Source organism: Dermacentor variabilis, chromosome 9 (genome assembly GCF_050947875.1).
Source record: "Dermacentor variabilis isolate Ectoservices chromosome 9, ASM5094787v1, whole genome shotgun sequence".
In the NCBI taxonomy this organism is placed as follows: Eukaryota; Metazoa; Arthropoda; class Arachnida; order Ixodida; family Ixodidae; genus Dermacentor; species Dermacentor variabilis.
Window position 1 is genome coordinate 7,324,882 of NC_134576.1, and position 18,723 is coordinate 7,343,604.

The following is an 18,723-nucleotide window of genomic DNA, read 5'->3' on the forward strand; positions in this document are numbered from 1 at the left end:
GAAAGAACAACTTGCCGCAGGGGGGAATCGAACCCACAACCTTCGCATTTCGCGTGCGATGCTCTAGCAATCGAGCTACAGCGGCGCTGTTTCCCCATCAACTTTCTTGGGTATATATGTGCACTAGTAAATCCCTGGGAGTGTTAGCCAGCGCCATCACTCACAGACCTTGGCGGCGGACATGGAACGTCCTCGTTGCCGCAGGCGTCACGAGAACGTGATCTTTTTGGGTGAAGGCAACTGGTCAATACACCCACATATGCTACCTGAAGGCATCAATGTTGCCGGATTCGAGACCCTCGTTATGTAATAAACGAGAAGAAAGGGGGTAATCGAGGGGCTCGATATTAATTAGTCATATCATTAGGAGCCAACAAGCACTGACACCAAGGACAACATAGGGCAAATTAGTTGAGCTTAATAAATGGAAAGAAGAAATGATAAATTTATGGAAATTAAAGTTGACGAAAAAACAACTTGCCGCAGGGGGAAATCGAACCCACAACCTTCGCATTTCGCGTGTTGCTCTACAAATTGAGCTACCGCGGCGCTGTTTCCCCATCAACTTTCTTGGGTATATATGTGTACTAGTAAAACCCTGGGAGTGTTAGCCAGCGCCACCAGTCACACACCTTGGCGGCGGACGTGGAACGTCCTCGTTGACGCAGGCGTCACGAGAAAGTATTCTCTTTGGATGAAGGCAAGTGGTCAATAAACCCACATATGCTGCCTGAAGGCATCAATGTTGCCGGATTCGAGACCCTCGTTATTTAATAAACGTGAAGAAAGGAGGTAAACTGAGGGGCCCGACACTTAGTAGTCATATCATGAGAAGCCAACAAGCACTGACATTAGGACAACATAGGAGAAATTAGTTGTGCCTAATAAATGGAATGAAGAAACGATAAATTATTGGAAATTAAAGTGGACGAAAAAACAGCTTGCCGAAGGGGGGAATCGAACCCACAACCTTCGCATTTAGCGTGCGATGCTCTACATATTGAGCTACCGCGGCGCTGTTTCCCAGTCAACTTTCTTGGGTATTTATGTGTACTACTAAAATCCTGGTAGTGTTAGCCAGCGCCACCACTCACTGACCTTGGTGGCGGACCTGGAACGTCCTCGTTGGCCCAGGCGTCACGAGAACGTGATCTTTTTGGTTGAAGGCAACTGGTCAATAAACCCACATATGCTACCTGAAGGCATCAATGTTACCGGATTCGAGACCCTTGTTATGTAATAAACGACAAGAAAGGGGGTTAACCGAGGGGCCTGATATTTATTAGTCATATCATGAGAAGCCAACAAGCAATGACACCAAGGACAACATAAGGGAAATTAGTTGTGCTTAATAAATGGAATGAAGAAACGATAAATAATAGACATTAAAGTGGATGAAAAAATAACTTGCCGCAGGGGGGAACCGAACCCACAACCTTTGCATTTCGCGTGCGATGCTCTACATATTGAGCTACCGCAGCGCTGTTTCCCCACAACTTTCTTGAGTATTTATGTGTACTAGTAAAATCCTGGTAGTGTCAGCCAGCGCCACCACTCACTGACCATGGTGGCGGACGTGGAACGTCCTCGTTGCCGCAGGCGTCACGAGAACGTGATCTTTTTGGGTGAAGGCAACTGGTCAGTTAACCCACGCATGCTACCTGAAGGCATCAATATTGCCGGATTCGAGACCCTCGTTATGTAATAAACGAGAAGAAAGGGGGTAACCGAGGTACCCGATATTTATTAGTCATATCATGAGAAGCCAACAAGCACTCACACCAAGGACAACATAGCGGAAATTAGTTGGGCTTAATAAATGGAATGAAGAAATGATAAATTATAATAAAGTGGACGAAAAAACAACTTGCCGCAGGTGGGAACCGAACCCACAACCTTCGCATTTCGCGTGCGATGCTCTACCAATTGAGCTTCCGCGGCTCTGTTTCCCCATCAACTTTCTTGGGTATTTATGTGTACTAGTAAACCCTGGGAGTGTTAGCCAGCGCCACCACTCACAGACCTTGGCGGCGGACGTGGAACGTCCTCGTTGACGCAGGTGTCACGAGAACGTAATCTCTTTGGGTGAAGGCAACTGGTCAATTAACCCACATATGCTACCTGAGGGCATCAATGTTGCCGGATTCGAGCCCTAGTTATGTAATAAACGACAAGAAACGGGGTTAACCGAGGGGCCCGATATTTATTAGTCATATCATGAGAAGCCAACAAGCAATGACACCAAGGACAACATAAGGGAAATTAGTTGTGCTTAATAAATGGAATGAAGAAACGATAAATAATAGAAATTAAAGTGGATGAAAAAACAACTTGCCGCAGGTGGGAACCGAACCCACAACCTTCGCATTTCGCGCGCGATGCTCTACCAATTGAGCTTCCTCGACGCTGTTTCCCCATCAACTTTCTTGGGTATATATGTGTACTAGTAAACCCTGAGATTGTTAGCCAGCGCCACCATTCACAGACCTTGGCGGCGGACGTGGAACGTCCTCGTTGCCGCAGGCGTCACGAGAACTTGATCTTTTTGGGTGAAGGCAACTGGTCAATACACCCACATATGCTACCTGAAGGCATCAATGTTGCCGGATTCGAGACCCTCGTTATGTAATAAACGAGAAGAAAGAGGGAAACCGAGGGGCCCTATATTTATTAGTCGTATCATCAGAAGCCAACAAGCACTGACATTAAGGACAACATAGGAGAAATTAGTTGGGCTTAATAAATGGAATGAAGAAACGATAAATTAATGGGAATTAAACTGGATGAAAGAACAACTTGCCGCAGGGGGGAATCGAACCCACAACCTTCGCATTTCGCGTGCGATGCTCTCGCAATCGAGCTACAGCGGCGCTGTTTCCCCATCAACTTTCTTGGGTATATATGTGCAATAGTAAATCCCTGGGAGTGTTAGCGAGCGCCACCACTCACAGACCTTGACGGCGGACATGGAACGTCCTCGTTGCCGCAGGCGTCACGAGAACGTGATCTTTTTGGGTGAAGGCAACTGGTCAATAAACCCACATAAGCTACCTGAAGGCATCAATGTTGCCGGATTCGAGACCCTTGTTATGTAATAAATGACAAGAAAGGGGGTTAACCGAGGGGCCTGATATTTATTAGTCATATCTTGAGAAGCCAACAAGCAATGACACCAAGGACAACATAAGGGAAATTAGTTGTGCTTAATAAATGGAATGAAGAAACGATAAATAATAGAAATTAAAGTGGATGAAAAAACAACTTGCCTCAGGGGGGAATCGATCCCACTACCTTCGCATTTCGCGTGCGATGCTCTACCAATTGAGCTACCGCGGCGCTGTTTCCCCATCAACTTTCTTGGGTATATATGTGTACTAGTAAAACCCTGGGAGTGTTAGCCAGCGCCACCACTCACAGACCTTGGCGGCGGACGTGTAACGTCCTCGTTGCCGCAGGCGTCACGAGAACGTGATCTTTGTGGGTGAAGGCAACTGGTCAATACACCCACATATGCTACCTGAAGGCATCAATGGTTTCCGGATTCGAGACCGTCGTTACGTAATAAACAAGAATAAAGGGGGTAACCGAGGGGCCTTATATTTATTAGTCGTATCATCAGAAGCCAACATGCACTGACAGCAAGGACAACATAGGTGAAATAATTGTGCTTAATAAATGGAATGAAGAAACGATAAATTAATGGAAAATAAACTGGATGAAAGAACAACTTGCCGCAGGGGGGAATCGAACCCACACCCTTCGCATTTCGCGTGCGATGCTCTAGCAATCGAGCTACAGCGGCGCTGTTTCCCCATCAACTTTCTTGGGTATATATGTGCACTAGTAAATCCCTGGGAGTGTTAGCCAGCGCCATCACTCACAGACCTTGGCGGCGGACATGGAACGTCCTCGTTGCCGCAGGCGTCACGAGAACGTGATCTTTTTGGGTGAAGGCAACTGGTCAATACACCCACATATGCTACCTGAAGGCATCAATGTTGCCGGATTCGAGACCCTCGTTATTTAATAAACGTGAAGAAAGGAGGTAAACTGAGGGGCCCGATACTTAGTAGTCATATCATGAGAAGCCAAGCACTGACATTAGGACAACATAGGAGAAATTAGTTGTGCCTAATAAATGGAATGAAGAAACGATAAATTATTGGAAATTAAAGTGGACGAAAAAACAGCTTGCCGAAGGGGGGAATCGAACCCACAACCTTCGCATTTAGCGTGCGATGCTCTACATATTGAGCTACCGCGGCGCTGTTTCCCAGTCAACTTTCTTGGGTATTTATGTGTACTACTAAAATCCTGGTAGTGTTAGCCAGCGCCACCACTCACTGACCTTGGTGGCGGACCTGGAACGTCCTCGTTGGCCCAGGCGTCACGAGAACGTGATCTTTTTGGTTGAAGGCAACTGGTCAATAAACCCACATATGCTACCTGAAGGCATCAATGTTACCGGATTCGAGACCCTTGTTATGTAATAAACGACAAGAAAGGGGGTTAACCGAGGGGCCTGATATTTATTAGTCATATCATGAGAAGCCAACAAGCAATGACACCAAGGACAACATAAGGGAAATTAGTTGTGCTTAATAAATGGAATGAAGAAACGATAAATAATAGACATTAAAGTGGATGAAAAAATAACTTGCCGCAGGGGGGAACCGAACCCACAACCTTTGCATTTCGCGTGCGATGCTCTACATATTGAGCTACCGCAGCGCTGTTTCCCCACAACTTTCTTGAGTATTTATGTGTACTAGTAAAATCCTGGTAGTGTCAGCCAGCGCCACCACTCACTGACCATGGTGGCGGACGTGGAACGTCCTCGTTGCCGCAGGCGTCACGAGAACGTGATCTTTTTGGGTGAAGGCAACTGGTCAGTTAACCCACGCATGCTACCTGAAGGCATCAATATTGCCGGATTCGAGACCCTCGTTATGTAATAAACGAGAAGAAAGGGGGTAACCGAGGTACCCGATATTTATTAGTCATATCATGAGAAGCCAACAAGCACTCACACCAAGGACAACATAGCGGAAATTAGTTGGGCTTAATAAATGGAATGAAGAAATGATAAATTATTATAAAGTGGACGAAAAAACAACTTGCCGCAGGTGGGAACCGAACCCACAACCTTCGCATTTCGCGTGCGATGCTCTACCAATTGAGCTTCCGCGGCTCTGTTTCCCCATCAACTTTCTTGGGTATTTATGTGTACTAGTAAACCCTGGGAGTGTTAGCCAGCGCCACCACTCACAGACCTTGGCGGCGGACGTGGAACGTCCTCGTTGACGCAGGTGTCACGAGAACGTAATCTCTTTGGGTGAAGGCAACTGGTCAATTAACCCACATATGCTACCTGAGGGCATCAATGTTGCCGGATTCGAGCCCTAGTTATGTAATAAACGACAAGAAACGGGGTTAACCGAGGGGCCCGATATTTATTAGTCATATCATGAGAAGCCAACAAGCAATGACACCAAGGACAACATAAGGGAAATTAGTTGTGCTTAATAAATGGAATGAAGAAACGATAAATAATAGAAATTAAAGTGGATGAAAAAACAACTTGCCGCAGGTGGGAACCGAACCCACAACCTTCGCATTTCGCGCGCGATGCTCTACCAATTGAGCTTCCTCGACGCTGTTTCCCCATCAACTTTCTTGGGTATATATGTGTACTAGTAAACCCTGAGATTGTTAGCCAGCGCCACCATTCACAGACCTTGGCGGCGGACGTGGAACGTCCTCGTTGCCGCAGGCGTCACGAGAACTTGATCTTTTTGGGTGAAGGCAACTGGTCAATACACCCACATATGCTACCTGAAGGCATCAATGTTGCCGGATTCGAGACCCTCGTTATGTAATAAACGAGAAGAAAGAGGGAAACCGAGGGGCCCTATATTTATTAGTCGTATCATCAGAAGCCAACAAGCACTGACATTAAGGACAACATAGGAGAAATTAGTTGGGCTTAATAAATGGAATGAAGAAACGATAAATTAATGGGAATTAAACTGGATGAAAGAACAACTTGCCGCAGGGGGGAATCGAACCCACAACCTTCGCATTTCGCGTGCGATGCTCTCGCAATCGAGCTACAGCGGCGCTGTTTCCCCATCAACTTTCTTGGGTATATATGTGCAATAGTAAATCCCTGGCAGTGTTAGCGAGCGCCACCACTCACAGACCTTGACGGCGGACATGGAACGTCCTCGTTGCCGCAGGCGTCACGAGAACGTGATCTTTTTGGGTGAAGGCAACTGGTCAATAAACCCACATAAGCTACCTGAAGGCATCAATGTTGCCGGATTCGAGACCCTTGTTATGTAATAAATGACAAGAAAGGGGGTTAACCGAGGGGCCTGATATTTATTAGTCATATCTTGAGAAGCCAACAAGCAATGACACCAAGGACAACATAAGGGAAATTAGTTGTGCTTAATAAATGGAATGAAGAAACGATAAATAATAGAAATTAAAGTGGATGAAAAAACAACTTGCCTCAGGGGGGAATCGATCCCACTACCTTCGCATTTCGCGTGCGATGCTCTACCAATTGAGCTACCGCGGCGCTGTTTCCCCATCAACTTTCTTGGGTATATATGTGTACTAGTAAAACCCTGGGAGTGTTAGCCAGCGCCACCACTCACAGACCTTGGCGGCGGACGTGTAACGTCCTCGTTGCCGCAGGCGTCACGAGAACGTGATCTTTGTGGGTGAAGGCAACTGGTCAATACACCCACATATGCTACCTGAAGGCATCAATGGTTTCCGGATTCGAGACCGTCGTTACGTAATAAACAAGAATAAAGGGGGTAACCGAGGGGCCTTATATTTATTAGTCGTATCATCAGAAGCCAACAAGCACTGACAGCAAGGACAACATAGGTGAAATAATTGTGCTTAATAAATGGAATGAAGAAACGATAAATTAATGGAAAATAAACTGGAATAAAGAACAACTTGCCGCAGGGGGGAATCGAACCCACAACCTTCGCATTTCGCGTGCGATGCTCTAGCAATCGAGCTACAGCGGCGCTGTTTCCCCATCAACTTTCTTGGGTATATATGTGCACTAGTAAATCCCTGGGAGTGTTAGCCAGCGCCATCACTCACAGACCTTGGCGGCGGACATGGAACGTCCTCGTTGCCGCAGGCGTCACGAGAACGTGATCTTTTTGGGTGAAGGCAACTGGTCAATACACCCACATATGCTACCTGAAGGCATCAATGTTGCCGGATTCGAGACCCTCGTTATTTAATAAACGTGAAGAAAGGAGGTAAACTGAGGGGCCCGATACTTAGTAGTCATATCATGAGAAGCCAAGCACTGACATTAGGACAACATAGGAGAAATTAGTTGTGCCTAATAAATGGAATGAAGAAACGATAAATTATTGGAAATTAAAGTGGACGAAAAAACAGCTTGCCGAAGGGGGGAATCGAACCCACAACCTTCGCATTTAGCGTGCGATGCTCTACATATTGAGCTACCGCGGCGCTGTTTCCCAGTCAACTTTCTTGGGTATTTATGTGTACTACTAAAATCCTGGTAGTGTTAGCCAGCGCCACCACTCACTGACCTTGGTGGCGGACCTGGAACGTCCTCGTTGGCCCAGGCGTCACGAGAACGTGATCTTTTTGGTTGAAGGCAACTGGTCAATAAACCCACATATGCTACCTGAAGGCATCAATGTTACCGGATTCGAGACCCTTGTTATGTAATAAACGACAAGAAAGGGGGTTAACCGAGGGGCCTGATATTTATTAGTCATATCATGAGAAGCCAACAAGCAATGACACCAAGGACAACATAAGGGAAATTAGTTGTGCTTAATAAATGGAATGAAGAAACGATAAATAATAGAAATTAAAGTGGATGAAAAAATAACTTGCCGCAGGGGGGAACCGAACCCACAACCTTTGCATTTCGCGTGCGATGCTCTACATATTGAGCTACCGCAGCGCTGTTTCCCCACAACTTTCTTGAGTATTTATGTGTACTAGTAAAATCCTGGTAGTGTCAGCCAGCGCCACCACTCACTGACCATGGTGGCGGACGTGGAACGTCCTCGTTGCCGCAGGCGTCACGAGAACGTGATCTTTTTGGGTGAAGGCAACTGGTCAATTAACCCACGCATGCTACCTGAAGGCATCAATATTGCCGGATTCGAGACCCTCGTTATGTAATAAACGAGAAGAAAGGGGGTAACCGAGGTACCCGATATTTATTAGTCATATCATGAGAAGCCAACAAGCACTCACACCAAGGACAACATAGCGGAAATTAGTTGGGCTTAATAAATGGAATGAAGAAATGATAAATTATTATAAAGTGGACGAAAAAACAACTTGCCGCAGGTGGGAACCGAACCCACAACCTTCGCATTTCGCGTGCGATGCTCTACCAATTGAGCTTCCGCGGCTCTGTTTCCCCATCAACTTTCTTGGGTATTTATGTGTACTAGTAAACCCTGGGAGTGTTAGCCAGCGCCACCACTCACAGACCTTGGCGGCGGACGTGGAACGTCCTCGTTGCCGCAGGCGTCACGAGAACGTGATCTTTTTGGGTGAAGGCAACTGGTCAATAAACCCACATAAGTTACCTGAAGGCATCAATGTTGCCGGATTCGAGACCCTTGTTATGTAATAAATGACAAGAAAGGGGGTTAACCGAGGGGCCTGATATTTATTAGTCATATCATGAGAAGCCAACAAGCAATGACACCAAGGACAACATAAGGGAAATTAGTTGTGCTTAATAAATGGAATGAAGAAACGATAAATAATAGAAATTAAAGTGGATGAAAAAACAACTTGCCTCAGGGGGGAATCGATCCCACTACCTTCGCATTTCGCGTGCGATGCTCTACCAATTGAGCTACCGCGGCGCTGTTTCCCCATCAACTTTCTTGGGTATATATGTGTACTAGTAAAACCCTGGGAGTGTTAGCCAGCGCCACCACTCACAGACCTTGGCGGCGGACGTGTAACGTCCTCGTTGCCGCAGGCGTCACGAGAACGTGATCTTTGTGGGTGAAGGCAACTGGTCAATACACCCACATATGCTACCTGAAGGCATCAATGGTTTCCGGATTCGAGACCGTCGTTACGTAATAAACAAGAATAAAGGGGGTAACCGAGGGGCCTTATATTTATTAGTCGTATCATCAGAAGCCAACAAGCACTGACATTAAGGACAACAGAGGAGAAATTAGTTGGGCTTAATAAATGGAATGAAGAAACGATAAATTAATGGAAATTAAACTGGATGAAAGAACAACTTGCCGCAGGGGGGAATCGAACCCACAACCTTCGCATTTCGCGTGCGATGCTCTAGCAATCGAGCTACAGCGGCGCTGTTTCCCCATCAACTTTCTTGGGTATATATGTGCACTAGTAAATCCCTGGGAGTGTTAGCGAGCGCCATCACTCACAGACCTTGGCGGCGGACATGGAACGTCCTCGTTGCCGCAGGCGTCACGAGAACGTGATCTTTTTGGGTGAAGGCAACTGGTCAATTCACCCACATATGCTACCTGAAGGCATCAATGTTGCCGGATTCGAGACCTTCGTTATGTAATAAACAAGAATAAATGGGGTAATCGAGGGGCCCTATATTTATTAGTCATATCATGAGAAGCCAACAAGCAATGACACCAAGGACAACATAAGGGAAATTAGTTGTGCTTTATAAATGGAATGAAGAAACGATGAATAATAGAAATTAAAGTGGATGAAAATACAACTTGCCGCAGGGGGGAATCGATCCCACAACCATCGCATTTCGCGTGCGATGCTCTACCAATTGAGCTACGGCGGCGCTGTTTCCCCATCAACTTTCATGGGTATATATGTGTACTAGTAAATCCCTGGGAGTGTTAGCGAGCGCCATCACTCACAGACCTTGGCGGCGGACGTGGAACGTCCGCGTTGCCGCAGGCTTCACGAGAACGTGACCTTTGTGGGTGAAGGCAACTGGTCAATACACCCACATATGCTACCTGAAGGCATCAATATTGCCGGATTCGAGACCCTCGTTATGTAATAAACAATAGAAAGGGGGTAACCGAGGGGCCCAATATTTATTTGTCATATCATGAAAGCCAACAAGCACTGACACCAAGGACAACATAGGGGAAATTAGTTGTGCCAAATAAATTGAATGAAGAAACGATAAATATAATAGAAATTAAAGTGGATTAAAAAACAACTTGCCGCAGGTGGGAACCGAACCCACAACCTTCCCATTTCGCGTGCTAAGCTCTAACAATTGAGCTACCGCGGCGCTGTTTCCCCACAACTTTCTTGATTATTTATGTGTACTAGTAAATTCCTGGTAGTGTCAGCCAGCGCCACCACTCACTGACCTCGGTGGCGGACGTGGAACGTCCTCGTTGCCGCAGGTGTCACGAGAACGTAATCTCTTTGGGTGAAGGCAACTGGTCAATAAACCCACGTATGCTACCTGAAGGCATCAGTGTTGCCGGATTCGAGACCCTCGTTATGTAATAAACGAGAAGAAAGGGGGTAACCGAGGTACCCGATATTTATTAGTCATATCATGAGAAGCCAACAAGCACTGACTCCAAGGACAACATAGCGGAAATTAGTTGGGCTTAATAAATGGAATGAAGAAATGATAAATTATTATAAAGTGGACGAAAAAACAACTTGCCGCAGGTGGGAACCGAACCCACAACCTTCGCATTTCGCGTGTGATGCTCTACCAATTGAGCTTCCACGACGCTGTTTCCCCATCAACTTTCTTGGGTATATATGTGCACTAGTAAATCCCTGGGAGTGTTAGCGAGCGCCACCACTCACAGACCTTGGCGGCGGACATGGAACGTCCTCGTTGCCGCAGGCGTCACGAGAACGTGATCTCTTTGGGTGAAGGCAACTGGTCAATAAACCCACATATGCTACCTGAAGGCATCAATATTGATTGATTCGAGACCCTCATTATGTAATAAACAATAGAAAGGGGATAACCGAGGGGCCCGATATTTATTTGTCATATCATGAGAAGCCAACAAGCACTGACACCAAGGACAACATAGGGGAAATTAGTTGTGCTTAATAAATTGAATGAAGAAACGATAAATATAATAGAAATTAAAGTGGATGAAAAAACAACTTGCCGCAGGTGGGAACCGAACCCACAACCTTCCCATTTCGCGTGCTAAGCTCTAACAATTGAGCTACCGCGGCGCTGTTTCCCCACAACTTTCTTGATTAGTTATGTGTACTAGTAAATTCCTGGTAGTGTCAGCCAGCGCCACCACTCACTGACCTTGGTGGCGGACGTGGAACGTCCTCGTTGCCGCAGGCGTCACGAGAACTTGATCTTTTTGGGTGAAGGCAACTGGTCAGTACACCCGCATATGCTACCTGAAGGCATCAATGTTGCCGGATTCGAGACCCTCGTTATGTAATAAACGAGAAGAAAGGGGGAAACCGAGGGGCCCTATATTTATTAGTCGTATCATCAGAACCCAACAAGCACATACATTAAGGACAACATAGGAGAAATTAGTTTGTTCTTAATAAATGGAATGAAGAAACGATAAATTAATGGAAATTAAACCGGATGAAAGAACAACTTGCGGCAGGGGGGAATCGAACCCACAACCTTCGCATTTCGCGTGCGATGCTCTTGCAATCGAGCTACAGCGGCGCTGTTTCCCCATCAACTTTCTTGGGTATATATGTGCACTAGTAAATCCCTGGGAGTGTTAGCGAGCGCCACCACTCACAGACCTTGGCGGCGGACATGGAACGTCCTCGTTGCCGCAGGCGTCACGAGAACGTGATCTTTTTGGGTGAAGGCAACTGGTCAATGCGCCCAGATATGCTACCTGAAGGCATCAATATTGCCGGATTCGAGACCCTCGTTATGTAATAAACGAGAAGAAAGGGGGTAACCGAGGAGCCCTATATTTATTAGTCGTATCATCAGAAGGCAATAGCACTGACAGCAAGGACAACATAAGGGAAATTAGTTGTGCTTAATAAATGGAATGAAGAAACGATAAATAATAGAAATTAAAGTGGATGAAAAAACAACTTGCCGCATGGGGGAATCGATCCCACAACCTTCGCATTTCGCGTGCGATGCTCTACCAATTGAGCTACCGCGGCGCTGTTTCCCCATCAACTTTCTTGGGTATATATGTGTACTAGTAAAACCCTGGGAGTGTTAGCCAGCGCCACCACTCACAGACTTTGGCGGCGGACGTGTAACGTCCTCGTTGCCGCAGGCGTCACGAGAACGTGATCTTTGTGGGTGAAGGCAACTGGTCAATACACCCACATATGCTACCTGAAGGCATCAATGTTTCCTGATTCGAGACCCTCGTTACGTAATAAACAAGAATAAAGGGGGTAACCGAGGGGCCTTATATTTATTAGTCGTATCATCAGAAGCCAACAAGCACTGACATTAAGGACAACATAGGAGAAATTAGTTGGGCTTAATAAATGGAATGAAGAAACGATAAATTAATGGAAATTAAACTGGATGAAAGAACAACTTGCCGCCGGGGGAAATCGAACCCACAACCTTCGCATCTCGCGTGCGATGCTCTAGCAATCGAGCTGCAGCGGCGCTGTTTCCCCATCAACTTTCTTGGGTATATATGTGCAGTAGTAAATCCCTGGGAGTGTTAGCGAGCGCCATCACTCACAGACCTTGGCGGCGGACATGGAACGTCCTTGTTGCCGCAGGCGTCACGAGAACGTGATCTCTTTGGGTGAAGGCAACTGGTCAATTCACCCACATATGCTACCTGAAGGCATCGATGTTGCCGGATTCGAGACCCTCGTTATGTAATAAACAAGAATAAATGGGGTAACCGAGGGGCCCTATATTTTTTAGTCATATCATGAGAAGCCAACAAGCAATGACACCAAGGACAACATAAGGGAAATTAGTTGTGCTTAATAAATGGAATGAAGAAACGATAAATAATAGAAATTAAAGTGGATGAAAATACAACTTGCCGCAGGGGGGAATCGATCACACAACCATCGCATTTCGCGTGCGATGCTCTACCAATTGAGCTACGGCGGCGCTGTTTCCCCATCAACTTTCTTGGGTATATATGTGTACTAGTAAATCCCTGGGAGTGTTAGCGAGCGCCATCACTCACAGACCTTGGCGGCGGACGTGGAACGTCCTCGTTGCCGCAGGCTACACGAGAACGTGATCTTTTTGGGTGAAGGCAACTGGTCAATACACCCACATATGCTACCTGAAGGCATCAATATTGATGGATTCGAGACCCTCATTATGTAATAAACAATAGAAAGGGGGTAACCGAGGGGCCCGATATTTATTTGTCATATCATGAGAAGCCAACAAGCACTGACACCAAGGACAACATAGGGGAAATTAGTTGTGCTTAATAAATTGAATGAAGAAACGATAAATATAATAGAAATTAAAGTGGATTAAAAAACAACTTGCCGCAGGTGGGAACCGAACCCACAACCTTCCCATTTCGCGTCCTAAGCTCTAACAATTGAGCTACCGCGGCGCTGTTTCCCCACAACTTTCTTGATTTGTTATGTGTACTAGTAAATTCCTGGTAGTGTCAGCCAGCGCCACCACTCACTGACCTTGGTGGCGGACGTGGAACGTCCTCGTTGCCGCAGGCGTCACGAGAACTTGATCTTTTTGGGTGAAGGCAACTGGTCAATACACCCACATATGCTACCTGAAGGCATCAATGTTGCCGGATTCGAGACCCTCGTTATGTAATAAACGAGAAGAAAGGGGGAAACCGAGGGGCCCTATATTTATTAGTCGTATCATCAGAACCCAACAAGCACATACATTAGGGACAACATAGGAGAAATTAGTTGGGCTTAATAAATGGAATGAAGGAACGATAAATTAATGGAAATTAAACTGGATGAAAGAACAACTTGCGGCAGGGGGGAATCGAACTCACAACCTTCGCATTTCGCGTGCGATGCTCTTGCAATCGAGCTACAGCGGCGCTGTTTCCCCATCAACTTTCTTGGGTATATATGTGCACTAGTAAATCCCTGGGAGTGTTAGCGAGCGCCACCACTCACAGACCTTGGCGGCGGACATGGAACGTCCTCGTTGCCGCAGGCGTCACGAGAACGTGATCTTTTTGGGTGAAGGCAACTGGTCAATGCGCCCAGATATGCTACCTGAAGGCATCAATGTTGCCGGATTCGAGACCCTCGTTATGTAATAAACGAGAAGAAAGGGGGTAACCGAGGAGCCCTATATTTATTAGTCGTATCATCAGAAGGCAATAGCACTGATACCAAGGACAACATAGGGGAAATTAGTTGTGCTTAATAAATGGAATGATGAAACGATAAATTAATGGAAATTAAACTGGATGAAAGAACAACTTGCCGCAGGGGGGAATCGAACCCACAACGTTCGCATTTCGCGTGCGATGCTCTTGCAATCGAGCTACAGCGTCGCTGTTTCCCCATCAACTTTCTTGGGTATATATGTGCGCTAGTAAATCCCTGGGAGTGTTAGCGAGCGCCACCACTCACAGACCTTGGCGGCGGACATGGAACGTCCTCGTTGCCGCAGGCGTCACGGGAACGTGATCTTTTTGGGTGAAGGCAACTGGTCAATACACCCACATATGCTACCTGAAGGGATCAATGTTGCCGGATTCGAGACCTTCGTTATGTAATAAACAATAGAAAGGGGGTAACCGAGGGGCCGATATTTATTTGTCATATCATGAGAAGCCAACAAGCACTGACACCAAGGACAACATAGGGGAAATTAGTTGTGCTTAATAAATGGAATGAAGAAACGATAAATATAATAGAAATTAAAGTGGATGTAAAAACAACTTGCCGCAGGTGGGAACCGAACCCACAGCCTTCACATTTCGCGTGCTATGCTCTAATAATTGAGCTATCGCGGCGCTGTTTCCCCACAATTTTCTTGAGTATGTATGTGTACTAGTAAAACCCTGGGAGCGTTAGCCAGCGCCACCACTCACAGACCTTGGCGGCGGACGTGGAACGTCCTCGTTGCCGCAGGCGTCACGAGAACGTGATCTTTTTGGGTGAAGGCAACTGGTCAACACACCGACATATGCTACCTGAAGGCATCAATGTTGCCGGATTCGAGACCCTCGTTATGTAATAAACGAGAAGAAAGGGGGTAACCGAGGAGCCCTATATTTATTAGTCGTATCATCAGAAGCCAATAGCACTGACACCAAGGACAACATAGGGAAAATTAGTTGTGCTTAATAAATGGAATGAAGAAACGATAAATTAATGGAAATTAAACTGGATGAAAGAACAACTTGCCGCAGGGGGGAATCGAACCCACAACCTTCGCATTTCGCGTGTGATGCTCTTGCAATCGAGCTATGCGGCGCTGTTTCCCCATCAACTTTCTTGGGTATATATGTGCACTAGTAAATCCCTGGGAGTGTTAGCGAGCGCCACCACTCACAGACCTTGGCGGCGGACATGGAACGTCCTCGTTGCCGCAGGCGTCACGAGAACGTGATCTTTTTGAGTGAAGGCAACTGGTCAATGCGCCCAGATATGCTACCTGAAGGCATCAATGTTGCCGGATTCGAGACCCTCGTTATGTAATAAACGAGAAGAAAGGGGGTAACCGAGGAGCCCTATATTTATTAGTCGTATCATCAGAAGCCAATAGCACTGACACCAAGGACAACATAGGGGAAATTAGTTGTGCTTAATAAATTGAATGAAGAAACGATAAATATAATAGAAATTATAATGGATTAAAAAACAACTTGCCGCAGGTGGGAACCGAACCCAATACCTTCCCATTTCGCGTGCTAAGCTCTAACAATTGAGCTACCGCGGCGCTGTTTCCCCACAACTTTCTTGATTAGTTATGTGTACTAGTAAATTTCTGGTAGTGTCAGCCAGCGCCACCACTCACTGACCTTGGTGGCGGACGTGGAACGTCCTCGTTGCCGCAGGCGTCACGAGAACTTGATCTTTTTGGGTGAAGGCAACTGGTCAATACACCCACATATGCTACCTGAAGGCATCAATGTTGCCGGATTCGAGACCCTCGTTATGTAATAAACGAGAAGAAAGGGGGTAACCGAGGAGCCCTATATTTATTAGTCGTATCATCAGAAGCCAATAGCACTGACACCAAGGACAACATAGGGGAAATTAGTTGTGCTTAATAAATGGAATGAAGAAACGATAAATATAATAGAAATCAAAGGGGATGAAAAAACAACTTGCCGCAGGTGGGAACCGAACCCACAACCTTCACAGTTCGCGTGCTATGCTCTAACAATTGAGCTATCGCGGCGCTGTTTCCCCACAATTTTCTTGAGTATTTATGTGTACTAGTAAAACCCTGGGAGCGTTAGCCAGCGCCACCACTCACAGACCTTGGCGGCGGACGTGGAACGTCCTCGTTGCCGCAGGCGTCACGAGAACGTGATCTTTTTGGGTGAAGGCAACTGGTCAACACACCGACATATGCTACCTGAAGGCATCAATGTTGCCGGATTCGAGACCCTCGTTATGTAATAAACGAGAAGAAAGGGGGTAACCGAGCGGCCCTATATTTATTAGTCGTATCATCAGAAGCCAATAGCACTGACATTAAGGACAACATAGGAGAAATTAGTTGGGCTTAACAAATGGAATGAAGAAACGATAAAAATGGTAATTAAGCTGGATGAAAAAACAACTTGCCGCAGGGGAATCGAACCCACAACCTTCACAGTTCGCGTGCTATGCTCTAACAATTGAGCTATCGCGGCGCTGTTTCCCCAAATTTTCTTGAGTATTTATGTGTACTAGTAAAACACTGGGAGCGTTAGCCAGCGCCACCACTCACAGACCTTGGCGGCGGACGTGGAACGTCCTCGTTGCCGCAGGCGTCACGAGAACGTGATCTTTTTGGGTGAAGGCAACTGGTCAACACACCGACATATGCTACCTGAAGGCATCAATGTTGCCGGATTCGAGACCCTCGCTATGTAATAAACGAGAAGAAAGGGGGTTAACCGAGGGGCCCGATATTTATTAGTCATATCATGAGAAGCCAACAAGCAATGACACCAAGGACAACATAGGGGAAATTAGTTGAGCTTAATAAATGGAATGAAGAAATGATAAATTTATGGAAATTAAAGTTGACGAAAAAATAACTTGCCGCAGGTGGGAAGCGAACCCACAACCTTCGCATTTCGCGTGTTGCTCTACAAATTGAGCTACCGCGGCGCTTATTCCCCATCAACTTTCTTGAGTATTTATGTGTACTAGTAAAACCCTGGGAGCGTTAGCCAGCGCTACCACTCACAGACCTTGGCGGCGGACGTGGAACGTCCTCGTTGCCGCAGGCGTCACGAGAACGTGATCTTTTTGGGTGAAGGCAACTGGTCAACACACCGACATATGCTACCTGAAGGCATCAATGTTGCCGGATTCGAGACCCTCGCTATGTAATAAACGAGAAGAAAGGGGGTTATCCGAGGGGCCCGATATTTATTAGTCATATCATGAGAAGCCAACAAGCACTGACACCAAGGACAACATAGGGGAAATTCGTTGTGCTTAATAAATGGAATTAAGAAACGATAAAAAATAGAAATTAAAGTGGATGATAAAACAACCTGCCGCAGGTGGGAACCGAACCCACAACCTTCGCATTTCGCGTGCGATGCTCTACCAATTGAGCTACCGCGGCGCTGTCTCGCAATCAACTCACTTGGGTATTTAGGTGTGCTAGTAAACCCTGGGAGTGTTAGCCAGCACCAAAACTCACAGACCTTGGCGGCGGACGTGGAAGGTCCTCGTTGACGCAGGCGTCACGAGAACGTGATCTTTTGGGGTGAAGGCAACTGGTCAATAAACCCACATATGCTACCTGAAGGCATCAATGTTGCCGGATTCGAGACCCTCGTTATGTAATAAACGAGAAGAAAGGGGGTTAACCGAGGGGCCCGATATTTATTAGTCATATCATGAGAAGCCAACAAGAACTGACACCAAGGACAACATAAGGGAAATTAGTTGTGCCTAATAAATGGAATGAAGAAACGATAAATAAGGGAAATTAAAGTCGATGAAAAAACAACTTGCCGCAGGTTAGAACCGAACCCACACCCTTCGCATTTCGCGTGCGATGCTCTACCAATTGTGCTAGAGCTGCGCTGTTTCCCCATCAACTTTCTTGGGTATTTATGCGCACTTGTAAACCCTGGGAGTGTTAGCCAGCGCAACCACTCACAGGCCTTGGCGGCGGACGTGGAAAGTCCTCGTTGCCGCAGGCGTCACCAGAACGTCATCTTTTTGGGTGAAGGCAACTGGTCAATAAACCCACATATGCTACCTGAAGGCATCAATGTTGCCCCGATTCGAGACCCTCGTTATGTAATAAACCAAAGAAAGGGAGTTAACCAAGGGGCCCGATATTTATTAGTCATATCATGAGAAGCCAACAAGCACTGACACCAAGGACAACACAGGGGGAAATTAGTTGTGCTTAATAAATGTAATGAAGAAACGATAAATCATTAGAAATTAAAGTGGATGAAAAAACAACGTGCCACAGGTGGTAACCGAACCCACAACCTTCGAATTTCGCGTGCGATGCTCTAAGAATTGAGCTACCGCGGCGCTGTTTCCCTATCAACTTTCTTGGGTATTTATGTGTGCTAGTAAACCCTTTGAGTG

At 46.4% G+C, this 18,723-nt stretch overlaps 1 non-coding gene across 1 annotated transcript; it reads right to left on the reverse strand.

The window, feature by feature from the left end:
- Positions 1–17,661: 17,661 nt before the first annotated feature.
- Positions 17,662–17,734, reverse strand: TRNAS-CGA (transfer RNA serine (anticodon CGA)). Its single transcript has one exon. It is a non-coding gene; the product is annotated as a tRNA-Ser (tRNA).
- Between the last annotated feature and the right edge of the window lie 989 nt (positions 17,735–18,723).